Source organism: Mastigoproctus giganteus, chromosome 3, assembly GCF_048544385.1.
Source record: "Mastigoproctus giganteus isolate SK-2022 chromosome 3, ASM4854438v1, whole genome shotgun sequence".
NCBI lineage: Eukaryota > Metazoa > Arthropoda > Arachnida > Uropygi > Thelyphonidae > Mastigoproctus > Mastigoproctus giganteus.
The window spans coordinates 144,653,341-144,668,407 of NC_143577.1; the positions used below are offsets into that span (position 1 = coordinate 144,653,341).

At 40.1% G+C, this 15,067-nt stretch overlaps 1 protein-coding gene across 5 annotated transcripts in view; it reads right to left on the reverse strand.

The window, feature by feature from the left end:
• LOC150088301 (uncharacterized) overlaps positions 1-15,067 on the reverse strand; it is a 175,184-nt gene that overhangs the window by 149,988 nt on the left and 10,129 nt on the right. The window lies entirely within an intron of this gene.

The window sequence follows — 15,067 nt, forward strand, 5'->3', positions numbered from 1 at the left end:
ACTTGACCCTTAAATTTGTTTAGGCTATCAACTTCAACAACAAGTGATGAAAGTCGGTTCCACCAACCAACCACCCGCTGGCCAAAGGCAAATTTCCGCACATCTATCCGACATCCGTCCTTCCTCAATTTGAATTTATGCCCTCTGAGCTGATTATTCTGAGCAAGATGAAGAATCACATTGGCATTGAGCATGCTCAAACCATTCAAAGCCATATACACCTCTATCAGATAACCTCGCCGGTGCCTAGTCTCCAGACTCTGTAATTTGCAAAACTTAAGCCTTTCTTCGTAAGAGCAATCCTTTGTTCCATTCACTAATCTTGTTGCCCTTCTCTGTACCCGTTCCAGCACTTCTACATCCTTCTTGAAATGAGGCCTCCAGACCTGTATACAGTACTCAAGATGTGGCCTAACCATTGCCTTATACAAGGGAATGATCACCTCCTTATCCCTGCTAGAAAAATTCCTGTATATCATTGACAAGACACCATGAGCTACTCTTGCAGCTCGTCTGCACTGCTCAGAGAACTTCATATCTGCCTGCACAATTACCCCCAGGTCCTTTTCATTCTCCACCACTGTCAGTGTAGTACCGCAGAGTTGATACGTTGCTCTGGGGTTACTGTTTCCCCATATGTAGTACTTTACATTTGTCAATGTTAAACTTCATTTGCCACCTCTCAGCCCATCTGTTCAACCTTTCCAGATCCTGTTGCAGTAGCATAGCGTCAGTGGTGTCCTTAACAACCCTGCCAACCTTTGTATCATCTGAAAACTTGGACATTAAACTTGATATCCCATCATCAATATCATTCATAAACACCGAAAACAGCAACGGACCCAACACTGAACCCTGAGGAACTCCACTAATAACATTAGTCCACACTGAGCAGTGTCCATTGATTACCACTCTCTGTCTTCTGTCACTCAACCATCCCCTTATCCATAGCAGCAATTTGCCTCCAATGCCACACTGCTCCAATTTGTGCAGCAGTCTTCCATGTGCAACAGTATCAAAAGCCTTTCTAAGATCCAAACATATAATATCAAAGTTATTCCCTGCATTCAGTTCTTTTGTGTCTACATCGTAGTATCCAATCAAATTGGTCAGGCAAGACCTGCCCTTAACAAAACCATGCTGCGTCTGAGCTATAACTGAATTCTTGTCAAGATGATCCTGCAGTGCTTCTTTAACCAGTGCCTCCATTAATTTACCTGGAACAGAAGTTAAACTAACAGGTCTATAATTACTTGTGTCAGCCTTTGATCCTCCTTTGTGAATTGGGGTTACATTTGCACATCTCCAGTCTATGGGTACCTCCCCTGAGTCCAAAGAAGCTCTCATAATTATGGCTAGGGGTTTGCTTACTTCCTTTGCTGCCTCCTTTAATATAACTGGATAGATCCCATCCACCCCAGGTGCCTTTTTTATGTTTATCCTCAACAATCTCTCCACTTTCCTCTCAGTTATTACAAAATCATCCAGCTCACTGCCAATGTTTACTTTACCTACATCATTCTCCTTCCTGAATAACTCCTCATGTGTGAATGTAGATGCAAAATACTTGTTTAGATTTTTATCCACCTGAGCAGGATCCTCAACTGTTGAACCATCAATATCCAGTGAACCAATCTGATTCATACCTTTCCTTCTTGAGTTTAAATAGGTAAAGAACTCTTTTCTGTTTTTCTTTGCATCCTTTGCCAAGGATTTTTCGTAGTCTGCCTTTGCCTGCCTAATCTCCTTTGTGACTTGGTTACAGACCAACTTATATCTATCATAGGCTTCCATGTCACCCATTAATTTGTATGTATCCCATGCATTTTTCTTCTCTGCCACATGTCTCATTAGTTCATCTGACAACCATTTAGGCCTAAACCTTGAACAATATTTCTTAGTAGGTATGTAAAGCCTGGTAGCCTCCAAGATTAGTTCCTTGAATGCTTCCCATTTTGAGTTTGCTGTTGGTAACATCATCAGTTGGTCCCACTGCATAGAATTTAAATACTGTCTCAGACCATCATAGTCGCCTTTACGAAAACAAAAACCCTTCCCTTTACCTCTGACGGTAGTTACCTCCTTGAGTAAATCCCACATCAACACACTGTGATCACTGCCACCTAGTGGTTCATTTATTTGCAGATTCTTAATGCATGAAGAATCACTACTGATAATCAGATCAAGAGTATTGCTCCCTCTTGTTGCCTCACGAACATGCTGATGTAGAAAACAATCATCCAATAAATCCACAAAAGCCTTGCTAGTGTGCGAGTGACCAACCCACAAATTCCAGTCAATATCTGGGAAATTAAAATCCCCCATTATAAGACTCTCTGATTTACTGGCCCACTCTATTTCCCTGTACAATATCTTATTATACTCAGAGTCATTAGGCCTATAGCACACTCCTACTCTCAATTTTGATTTCCCTATGCTTATGTCACACCAAACTGACTTGACACTGCCCTGTCCATCGATGTCGACTGGCTTCACTTCCTTGGACTTTATGTGTTTCTTAACTAATAGCATAACCCCTCCTCCCCTCCTGTCCTGTCTATCCTTTCTATACACATTGTATTCCCCAAATTCCAGTTCCGCATTCCTTATATCTGTGTGACACCACGTCTCTGATATCCCAACAATATCTGCCTTTGATGTTTTGAGCAATACCTCAAATTCATCAAATTTATTTACCAAACTCCTAGCATTGATGTACATGCAGGTATACATGCACCTGTTTCTATTCTTGGCTACCCTAACACAATCCATGTGTTTACTTGTACCGCAATGACTCCCAGCAGTCTCTGAAATATCCTGCATCTTGTTTTTCAGGCTTCTGCTCATTTCAATAGAAGCAGTGCAAGAATCACTTCCACCTCTGCCAGTGGCTACTGTTAATCTATTAGTCCTTGTATCCCCCCAATCTAGCAGTTTTCCGACCCACCTAACACTGCCTCGATAGCATCAGCAAATATTCTTGCACCCTTTCTATTTAAGTGTATCCCATCCCTGTAGAAGCAATCTCTCCTGTTAACAGGTACAGTCCAGGCTGAAAAAAATTCTACCCCTTGAGCCTTGCACAATACCTCCAGGGCCGAATTGATCGACAAGGCTCTCATCATATACTCCCTCCTATCGTGTCTGGGCAGAATTGCAGACACGTTCAAATTCAACCCTAATTCACGGCCTTTTTTCAACAGTGACCTGTACCTGCTAAGTAATTCCGCCGGTCTCCTACTCTTAATATCATTAGTGCCGTGTACAATTATATCACCTTTTGTGCCCTTAAAAGATGATATCTGCTCTACAACGTCATCAACCTTTTGCCCCTGGCAGACATACCCAGACACATTTTTACCCAAATACGTTGATGAAAGGGTAACAATTGAGAAAAAGGGGAGAACTATGTTGAATTCTGCTAGAACTGCTTCGTTATTCAGTAAAAAAAAAAGTTTTAAACAGAAAATTATCTACCGACTGATGAATTAAATAGCATAAACATTAACTGTGACAGATATTTGGGTGAAATGTTGCATCATTCCAGGCAAAATTCATTTACCAAAATTAAAAACAGTCACAATGAAGAAATACAGAAATACTTTATGCACAAAAAAAAAAAAAAAAACACTACACAAGAGGATATTCTTACTAAGAAATATTGAGCTTCTGTAAATTGAAAATGTCCAAGAATATGCATCTGCATGGTAACCTAATTTAAGTGTTAAAGGTTTTAACCGAGTTGAGAAAATTAAATTATGATGCCACCTATACTTTCACAAACATACATTGAGTTGGCTTTGCATTGGTAACACCCCTTTGTGTAGGAACGGGCTGTCTGTGGTGTTGGTGAATGCTTAAAGTCGAAAATGGCTGATATAAGGCTGCAGTTTCGCACACATGGCGATCAGTTTTACATCTGCAAGAAAGAATGGGTCGGCATGATGATCTTTCAGACTTTGAACGTGGAATGATCGTGTGGACAAGATCAACAACAGTCAACACAGGTGTTCACATTCTGTTGTGTCACCAGTCTACTGTGACTGGCTCAACAGTAATCAAACAACCAACCAAAGGTCACACATGGGACAGCCACATGTGGTTGATGCCATGGTGAGCATCTTGTATCTCGTCTCATAATACAGCACAGCGGCCCAATTATCCATCCAGTAAAATTTAGAAAAGCAAAGCCAATATCCAAATGGACTATGCACCAGACATTAGCTAACATTATACAATGGCAGTCGACAGCTATCACAGATACCCATGCTCACTGAGACACACAAGAAACTGCACCCTACATGGGCAAGTCAGCACCAACATTGGACCTTCAATATGTGGAAATCTTATTATATTAAACAAACCTGGAAATTATTATTAGCAGTTGCAAATGATGCAAGCAAGAAATCTTATACAGCATCAGAAAAATAAAAAAGTACTAACCTCGTGTTTCTGTAACATCAATGACGTAGCAGCTCAATATCAGCACATCATGTCATAAAAACAAAAACCAAACAATTTGCAAGCAGATACATAACCAGATTTGTCATATCAAACCTTTGTCACTTTTTGATGACAAAGCTCTACTGTTGTACTTATCTGAAACAACACACAAATACATAAATTTGAACTGCTTTATAAAAGTTGATAACGCAGTCACAAAAAACTTTTTCACAATGGTTCTTGCTTTCCCCTTTCTGAAAAAACAAAAGGAAAAAGCATTGTGTGGGAACAATCTAGCTCTCATATTCTGTTCAAAAAGCATCTAAATTACATCACACAGTCTATATTTCAATTTTATTCAAACAAGGGTGCTTCCACAATTTGAGTTATTTTGTGACATTTTATTGTAAGAAAGGGATTCAGAATATACTTCTGGACTTTTATATGATAATTAGGAAACCTCATTTGCAATTTCAGATAACTGTTATTCAAACTGATTATAAGTCCTACATGACAAAATTCTCATAAATCTTTTTAATTTTCATTTCAGCATTAGTCTCTAACAGTCTGTTATAGAATATATCTGTGGTTAATATTAGCAGTGGGGGGGGGGGGGAGGATAAAACAAGAACAAGGATTTCTTTACTTATATAAACTCTAAAACAGGGGTGGGCCACATCCGGCCCGCAACGATGTTGGATCCGGCCCCCTCGGTAAATGCATAAATATAGAAAATCCATACCTGACTACACTCGCCGTAAACGTTCGGCTTAATTCGGTTCAATTGGGAATCGCGGCCAGTACAACAGTAACCAAGTGATTCTACGCAGCGTCAAAGAGTTATTTCCTAATTATTATTGTAGCATCGATCGAACGAAGTTCCTTTGGGTTTGACTTCTTATTGAAAAAAATAATATTGGTGCAAGATATTTTATGTTTTATGCCTTTTCTAATTATTACAATTTTTAATTTAATATAATTTATAGCCCATAAAATGAGCCAATTAAAAAAAAAAGAAAAATTGATGCCGAATGCCGCATTTTCAATGATAATTGGACATTCAGATATTTTTTAAAAAAAAAAAAATAATAATTTGGTAATTCAAGTAATATAACATTTTTAGGTTCTGATTTTTTTTATTAAATCGTTCAATCTATTCCTTTCCGCATCATGATACGAAAATTTCATTCGGCTCGCTGACGAAAAAGGTTGCCCACCCCTGCTCTAAAAGGAAGGGGATGAATCTGATTGGTCCACTTGACATCAATGGTTCGACTGTTGATGATCCTGCTCAGATAGCAAACAAACTGAATGAGTATTTCCATCTACTTAAATAGAAAGGGTGCAAGAATATTTGCTGATGCTATCGAGGCAGTGTTAGGTGGGTCGGAAAACTGCCAGCTTGGGGGCAGACAAAGACCAACAGATTGACAGTAGCCACTGGCAGAGGTGAAAGAGATTCTTGCACTGCTTCTATTAGAATGAGCAGAAGCCTGAAAAACAAGATGCATGGTATTTCAGAGACTGCTGGGAGCCATTGCGGTACAAGTAAACACATGGGTTGTGTTAGGGTAACTAAGAATAGAAACAGGTGCAGGTATTGTACCCCCAGGGGCTCACATCTGGTGAGTATGGGCTTGGCACACCCAGGGTCCTGAGCTGGATATCATCATTCTTCTCTTTCTTGGTGATTCCTTTCTATTTCTCTCTCTCTTTCTCTCAGGGTAATAGGGAATTTTTTTTTTCTTTTGGCCGGTGTAGCATAAGCCTCAGGCTTCCTTGCACCATATGGCTGATAATAATAATAATAAATAATAATAAACTTGCGTGTACACCAATGCTAGGAGTTTAGTAAATAAATTTGATGAATTTGAGGTATTGCTCAAAACATCAAAGCCAGATATTGTTGGGATATCAGAGACTTGGTGTCACACAGATATAAGGGATGCAGAACTGCAATTTGGGGAGTACAACGTCTACAGAAAGGATAGACAGGATAGGAAGGGGGGATGGGTTATGCTATTAGTTAAGAAACACATAAAAACCAAGGAAGTGAAGCCAGTCGACATCGCCGGACAGTGCAGTGTTGAGTCAGTTTGGTGTGACATAAGCATTGGGAGATCAAAATTGAGAGTAGGAGTGTGCTATAGGCCTAATGACTCTGATGAGTACAATAAGGAACTGTACAGGGAAATAGAGTGGGCCAGTAAATCAGAGAGTCTTATAATGGGAGATTTTAATTTCCCAGATATTGACTGGAATTTGGGGGATGGTTATTCACACACTAGCAGGGCTTTTGTGGATTTATTGGATGATTCTTTTCTACATCAGCATGTTCGGGAGGCAACTAGAGGGAGTAATACTCTTGATTTGATTATCAGCAGTGATTCTTCATGCATTAAGAATCTGCAGATAAATGAACCACTAGGTGGCAGTGATCACAGTGTGCTGAAGTGGGATTTACTCAAAGAGGTAACTACCATAAGGGGTAAAGGGAAGGGTTATTGCTTCCGTAAAGGCGACTACGATGGACTGAGACAGTATTTAAATTCTATACAGTGGGACCAACTGATGATGTTACCAACAGCAAATTCAAAATGGGAAGCATTCAAAGAACCTATCTTGGAAGCTACTAGGCTTTACATACCAACTAAGAAATATTGTTCAAGGTTTAGGCCAAAATAGATGTCAGATGAACTAATGAAGCATATGGCAGAGAAGAAAAATGCATGGGATACTTACAAATTAACACATGACACAGAAGCCTATGATAGATACAAGTTGATATGCAACCAAGTTACAAAGGAGGTTAGGCAGACGAAGGCAGATTACGAGAAATCCTTGGCAAGGGATGCAAAGAAAAACAGCAAAGAGTTCTTTACTTATGTAAACTCTAGAAGGAAGGGGATGAATCAGATTGGTCCACTTGATATTGATGGGTCAACTGTTGATGATCCTGCTCAGGTAGCTAACAAACTAAATGAATATTTTGCATCGACATTCACACATGAGGAGTTATTCAGCAAGGGGAATGCCAGAGGTGTATTCAACTCTAGCAGTAAGCTACAGAATCTTCAAAAATAACTGGGAGTAAAGTGGAGGAGAAACTGTTGAAGATAAACACAAGAAAGGCACCCGGGGTGGATGGGATCTATCCAGTTATATTAAAGGATGCAGCAAAGGAAGTAAGCAAACCCTTAGCCATAATTATGAGAGCTTCCTTGGACTCAGGGGAGGTACCCATAGACTGGAAATGTGCAAATGTGACCCCAATTCACAAAGGAGGATCAAAGGCTGACACAAGTAATTATAGACCTGTGAGCTTAACTTCTGTTCCTGGAAAATTAATGGAGGCACTGGTTAAAGAAGCACTGCAGGATCATTTAGACAAGACTTCAGTTATAGCTCAGACACAGCATGGTTTTGTTAAGGGGAAGTCTTGCCTGACCAACTTGACTGGATACTATGATGCAGTCACAAAAGAACTGGATGCAGGGAATAACTTTGATATTATATACTTGGATCTTAGAAAGGCTTTTGATACTGTTGCACATGGAAGACTGCTACACAAATTGGAGCAGTGTGACATTGGAGGCAAATTGCTGCTAAGGATAAAGGGGTGGTTGAGGGGGAGAAGACAGAGTGGTAATCAATGGACACTGCTCATCGTGGACTAATGTTATTAGTGGAGTCCCTCAGGGCTCAGTGTTGGGTCCATTATTGTTTTCTGTATTTATAAATGATATTGATGATGGTATATCAAGCTTAATGTCCAAGTTTGCAGATGATACAAAGGTTGGCAGGGTTGTCAAGGACACTACTGACACTATGCTGCTGCAACAGGATCTGGAAAGGTTGAGCAGATGGGCTGAGAGGTGGCAAATGAAGTTTAACATTGACAAATGTAAAGTACTACACATGGGAAACAGCAACCCCAGAGCAATGTGTCAACTCTGTGGTACTACACTGACAGTGGTAGAGAATGAAAGGGACTTGGGGGTGGTTGTGCAGGCAGATATGAAGTTCTCTGAGCAGTGCAGACAGGCTGCAAGAGTAGCTAATGGAGTATTGTCAATGATATACAGGAATTTTTCCAGCAGGGATAAGGAGGTGATTATTCCATTGTATAAGGCAATGGTCAGGCCACACCTAGAGTATACAGGTCTGGAGGCCTCATTTCAAGAAGGATGTAGAGCTGCTGGAACAAGTACAGAGAAGGGCAACAAGATTAGTGAATGGAACAAAGGGGTGCTCTTACGAAGAAAGGCTTAAGTTTTGCAAAGTTCAGTGTCTGGAGACTAGGCACCAGCGAGGTGATCTGATAGAGGTGTATAAAGCCTTGAATGGTTTAAGCATGCTCAATGCTGATGGGATTCTTCCTCTAGCTCAGAAAAATCACCTGAGAGGGCATAAATTCAAATTGAGGAAAGACAGATGTAGGATAGACGTGCGGAAATTTGCCTTTAGCCAGCGGGTGGTTGGTTGGTGGAACAGACTTCCATCCCTTGTGGTGGAGGTTGATAGCCTAAATAAGTTTAAGGCTCAGCTGGACAGGTATTTTGAACGAACAAGAGAGGTGAAGTGGAAGTGGGTTTTTTTTTTTTTTTTGGCTGATGCTGCATAAGCTTGCTTTCTTGCATGAAATGCCTCTACTAATGCTAATACATTCACACATGAGGAATTATAAAGGTTTGAAAATGGCAGAAGGTTATCAAATTGTAGCAGAATACTTAATGATTTTGTAATAACTGAGAACAAAGTGGAGGAGAAATTGTTGAAGTTAAACATAAGAAAAGAACCTGGGGTGGATGGGATCTATCCAGTTATATTAAAGGAGGCAGCAAAGCAACTAAGCAAACCCTTAGCCATAATTATGAGAGCATCCTTGGACTCAGGGGAGGTTCCCACTTCGATCCCACTTCACAAAGTGGGATCGAAGGGTGACACGAGTAATTACAGACCAGTTAGTTTAACTTCTGTTCCAGGTAAAATAATGAAGTCACTAGTTAAAGATGCATTGCAGGATCATCGAGACAAGACTGCAGCAATAATTCAGACACAGCATGAGTTTGTTAAAGGAAAGCCTTGTCTGACAAATTTGATAGGATATTATGATGTGGTTACAAAGGAACTAGATGCAAAAAATAATTCTGATATCATATATTTGGATTTCAGGAAAGCTTCTGACACTGTTGCACATGGAAGACTACTGTACAAATTGGAGCAGAATGGTATTAAGGGTAAGTTGCTACAATTGATAAAAGGATGGTTAAGTGGGAGAAGACAGAGGGTGGTAATCAATGGGTGCTGCTCTTCATGGACTAATGTTATTAGTGGAATCCCACAGAGTTCGGTGTTGGGTCCACTGTTGTTTTGTATATTTATCAATGATATTGATGAAGGTATATCAAGCTTAATGTTGAAGTTTGCAGATGATACAAAATTTGGCAGGGTTGTTAATGACAGCAATGGCAGTGTGCTACTGCAACAGGATCTAGAAAATTTGGGCAGATGGGCTAAGAAGTGGCAAATGAAGTTTAACCTTGACAAATGCAAAGTACTGCATATGGGTAGAAGTAAACCCAGAGAAATGTACCAACTGTGTGGTACTACACTTAAGGTGGTAGAAAATGAAAAAGGCCTGGGAGTAATTGTGCAGTCAGATATAAAGTTTTCTGAGTAATGCAGACAGACTGCCAGGGCAGGTCATGGGGTGTTGTCAATGATATACATGGATTTTGCTAACAGGAAAAAGGAGGTGATTGTCTCTCTGTATAAGACAATGGTCAGTCCACACCTTGAGTACTGGGTACAGGTCTAGAGGCCTCATTTTAGGAAGGATGTAGATTTGCTTGAGTGTGTACAGAGAAGGGCAACAAGATTGGTGAGGGGAATGAAGAGGTCCTCTTACCAAGAGAGGCTTAAGTTCTGCAAATTGCAGTGGCTGGAGACTAGGCACCTGCACGGTGATCTGATTGAGGTGTATAAGGCCTTGAATGGGTTGAGCACACTGAATTCTGATGGGATCCTTCCACTTATTCAGATTACGAACCTGAGGGGGCATAAATTCAAATTAAGAAAGGACAGATGTAGAACAGATGTGCGGAAATTTGCCTTTAACTGCTGGGTGGGTAACTGCTGGAACAAACTTCCATCTGTCGTTGTGGAAGTTGATAGGTTGAATAAATTTAAGGAGGAACTGGACAAGCAATTGACTACTATTAGCCAAAAAATAATAAAAAAGTTACCATTACTGTCATTACCTCTCTACCCCTTCTAATAATTTGCCTAGTTCTTTCTTAAATTTATTCAAACTACCCACTTCGACAACACAGATAGAAGTTTGTTCCAACAATCAGCTACTTACCTGCTAGCTGAAAGTAAATTTCCACACATCCATCCTTCCTCAATTTAACTTTTTGTCTCTAATGTGTATTATTTGAACAAGAGGAAGCATTTCGATCAGTCAATCCATTCAAAGCAATAAATACAATCCAATCTCCTCACAGGTGAGCAGTTTCCAGATGCTGCAATTTGCAGAACTTAGCATTTGTTGGCAAGAGTGCTGTTCTATTCCCTTCACAATCTCATTATCCTTATCTGCACCCATTCCAACAGATCCACATCTATTCTAAAATGAGACTTCCAGAGATGTGGCTAAAGCATTGCTTTATACAATATATAAAAAAAATCACCTGCTGTTAAAATTTCTGTATATACCACTGAAAAAACCCCATAGGCTGTCCTAGCAGATTGTCTGCACGGTTCAGAGAACTTCATGTCTGATGGAACAATTCACCCCAGTTCTTTTTTTGTTCTCCACTATCCTCAACATAGCTGGTATGTTACTCTGGGATTACTTCTATAGCTATGCAGTATCTTGCACTTGTCAATGTTAAACTTCAATTGCCACTTTTCAATCCATCTGCCTAATTTTTTTGATCTTGGTGCAATGGCATACCCGACTACTATCATTAACTGACCTGCCAACCTTTGTATCATCTGCATAGTTTCTCTGGCTTTGAGTACAACTTAAGATTCACCAGAGTATGGTGGTAATTCTACTTCTCTTAAACTCTATCATTATTGCTTCTCTAAGTATTTCACAAGAACTGAATTCCTTTGGTATGGGTTTGGTACTGACAAATTCTTTGGCCTTGAATTGCAATCTAGATTTCAAAACTAGGATGTCTGTGCCAATTAGCCATTCTCTGAAGTAACTACTATAGTGGAATATCTTCAGAATCTCACAAACAGATACAGGATTGAACCTGGATTTTCAGACTTCAGTTGTTCTTGATTGTTAATTCTTCAAGAAACAACATTAGTAGTAGAAAATAATGTAAGAAAACAAGCTTATACAACATCAGGCAAAAAACAATGACATTTCACTTATTCATTCCTCCCAATAGTTTGTCTAGTTCTTCTTTGAATTTATTTAAGCTATCAACTTCCACAACAACAGATGGAAATTTGTTCCAGCAATCAACTACCCAATGGCTGAGGAAAACTTCTGAAAGTCTATTCTACAACCATCTTTCATCAATTTGTGCTTCCTCGTACGTAGTCTGAGCAAGAGGTAGAATTCCATTAGCGTGGAGCTTTCTCAATCCATTCAAGGCTGTAATCAGATCACCTCACAAGTGCCTATTCTCCAGACGCTGCAGAATCAAAGCCTTTCTCGGTAAGGGCAATCCTTTGTTCTGCTCATCAATCTTGTTGCCTTTCTCTGTACTCATTCCAGAAGCTTTATATCCTTTCTAAAAGGAGGCCTCCAGACCTATATGCACTACTCAAGATGTGGCCTGACCATTGCCTTGAGCTTAGCATTCGTCAGACCACAATTACTGCATTCGTTTGGCACACTTTCGCAGCCTATCTGCATTGGTCAAAGAACTTCATATCTAACTGCACAATTACCCACTCCCCAGATCTTTTTCATTTTCCACTAGCCTGGGTATAGTACCACAGAGCTGTTATTACTCTGGAGTTCTACAGTGGTGTTCAAATAACATGCATCACCTAGGAATTTCACATTTCTAACCCTTTTTTGCGATGGCATGTTACATTAATGACTAGCATCACAAATAGAAATATAAACAAAAGAGATTTATTACTAGTTAACGCAAAGATAAGTAATATTTGACAGGTGCTCTCAAAATATTCCAAAATGAGCATCTGCAACCTTTATGCAACAACAACAGTTTTGGTAAACATGACAATTAGGCTGAAATGTTATCAGAAGCCCTCAATTTGCTTCAATTCGTCATTAGTGAGGGGAATGAAGGGATCCTCTTACCAAGAGAGGCTTAAGTTCTGCAAATTGCAGTGGCTGGAGACTAGGCACCTGCACGGTGATCTGACTGAGGTGTATAAGGCCTTGAATGGGTTGGGCACGCTGAATTCTGATGGGATCCTTCCACTTGTTCAGATTACGAACCTAAGGGGAGATAAATTCAAATTAAGAAAGGACAGATGTAGAAGAGATGTGCAGAAATTTGCCTTTAGCCAGCGGGTGGTTAATTGCTGGAACAAACTTCCATCTGTCGTTATGGAAGTTGATAGACTGAATAAATTTAAGGAGGAACTGAATAGGCATTTGGAGGGAATGGTGTGATTTTTTTTTGGCTGATGCTGCATAAGCTCATACACTTGCTTTCTTGCATCACGTGCACTACTACTACTACTTTAAATGGAAAACAAAATCAAAAGTTCACCAGGTGCAAACTAATATTTAGTTGAACTGCCTCTGGCCCTGACGACAGCAGCACACCGTCGAGGCACTGACAAAATCAATTTCTGAAGATAATCATCTGATAGTTCATGGTTCCAAACATGAATTATGGCTTCCTGAAGTTCATGAAGGGTCTTTGGTTTCTTTCTGGCAACTGCAGATTCCACACGATGCCAACAGTTCTCTATAGGATTCAGGTCCGGCCTGTTTCCTGGCCAGCTAACAGTTGTAATGGACCATTCTTCCAACCATTTCTTCACCTGTAACAAATGTAAACATATTACTGTTGAACCTCTAATGCAGAAATGAAGCTAAAGCAACTACAGAAGCGTCTACTTACACTCTTCACACAATCACAAGGAGCAGAGTCCTCCTGAAAGATGCAGCTGCTTGGCAGGTTGAAATGGTCTCCAATGGTTGGCAGCAATTTGCCTTCCAATATAGCCAGGTATCCATTGGCATTTACGGAATCTTTTATAAACTGCAGGTGACCTAGACCGCGATACAAAATGCACTCCCGTTTTATTTGCCTGGTAGGGAATTTCACTGAAGACACCATACAGTCCGGATGGTATTCTTCACGTCTACAATGAATCATTTGTCTCCCATCAGAGCCATGTGGGTTGAATTTTTTCTCATTCGAGAAAATAACTGACTTCCACTGCTCGGAGGTGCATTTGACATGCTCCTTACACCAAATTAATCAGGCCTTTTTCATTTTTTGTGTGAGGAAGGGCTTCTTAGGACAATGGGCTACAAGTCCTTTTCTGAAGAGTCGTCTTCTGACTGTTACTGCACTTACTACCACTCCTGTATGTTCTTCCCATTCTCTTTTCAGCTCAGACAAAGAAACTTACGGTTTTTAAGGCATAAGTGCTTCAAAATGCAGTCCTGTTTTGGCGTAGAGACTCGTTTGCATCCGGTTCCTTCTTTCCTATCAGAAGAACCAGTATTCTTGAGTTTGGAATGAAATCTACTCACTGTCGACTGATTAAAAGACACTATAAGCAATATGATGGGAAGAACATCCTTCCTCACGTAAAGCAACAATAACTCTTTCTTTGTGGGTCAACTGCATGTAACTCACTATCCTGACACAAGCAAGGAATGACTGCAACTCTGCAGAGCATGCTTATACTGTATGGGTGAAAGTAACAGCTGATGCAATATTACATCATCATCTATGCGTGTCAATCTTATCTGATGCAATCTGTAAGAAATACTACCATATACTTACGTTATTCAGACGACAATTAAAATTTTAAGGGGTGATGCACTTCCTTTGAACACCAGTGTATATACAGTACTTTGCACATATCCAACTTCAATTGCCATTTCTCAGCCCATCTACCTAACTTTTCTAGGGCTTGTTATTATTATTAGTCATATGGTGCAAGGAAGCCTGAGGCTTATGCTGCACCAGCCAAAAAAAAATTTGAGTTACCCTGTGTGTGTGTGTGTGTGTGTGTGTGTGTGTGTGTGTGTGTGTGTGTGTGTGTGTGTGTGTGTGTGTGTGTGAGAAGTAGAAGGAAATCACCAAGAAAGAGAAGAATGATGATATCCAGCTGAGGACCCTGGGTGTGCCAAGCCCATACTCACCAGATGTGAGCCTCTGGGGTTGATTACTGTCATTCAAATCTTTAACCACTATGCCAACCTTTATATCATCTGCAAACTTGATAAGACTCATAAGGCGTCATCAATAATAGCATTAATAGAGGCATATGGAGACTAGGAGACTAGGCACCAGCGAGGTGATCTGATAGAGGTGTATAAAGCCTTGAATGGTTTAAGCATGCTCAATGCTGATGGGATTCTTCCTCCAGCTCAGAAAAATCACCTGAGAGGGCATAAATTCAAATTGAGGAAAGACAGATGTAGGATAGACGT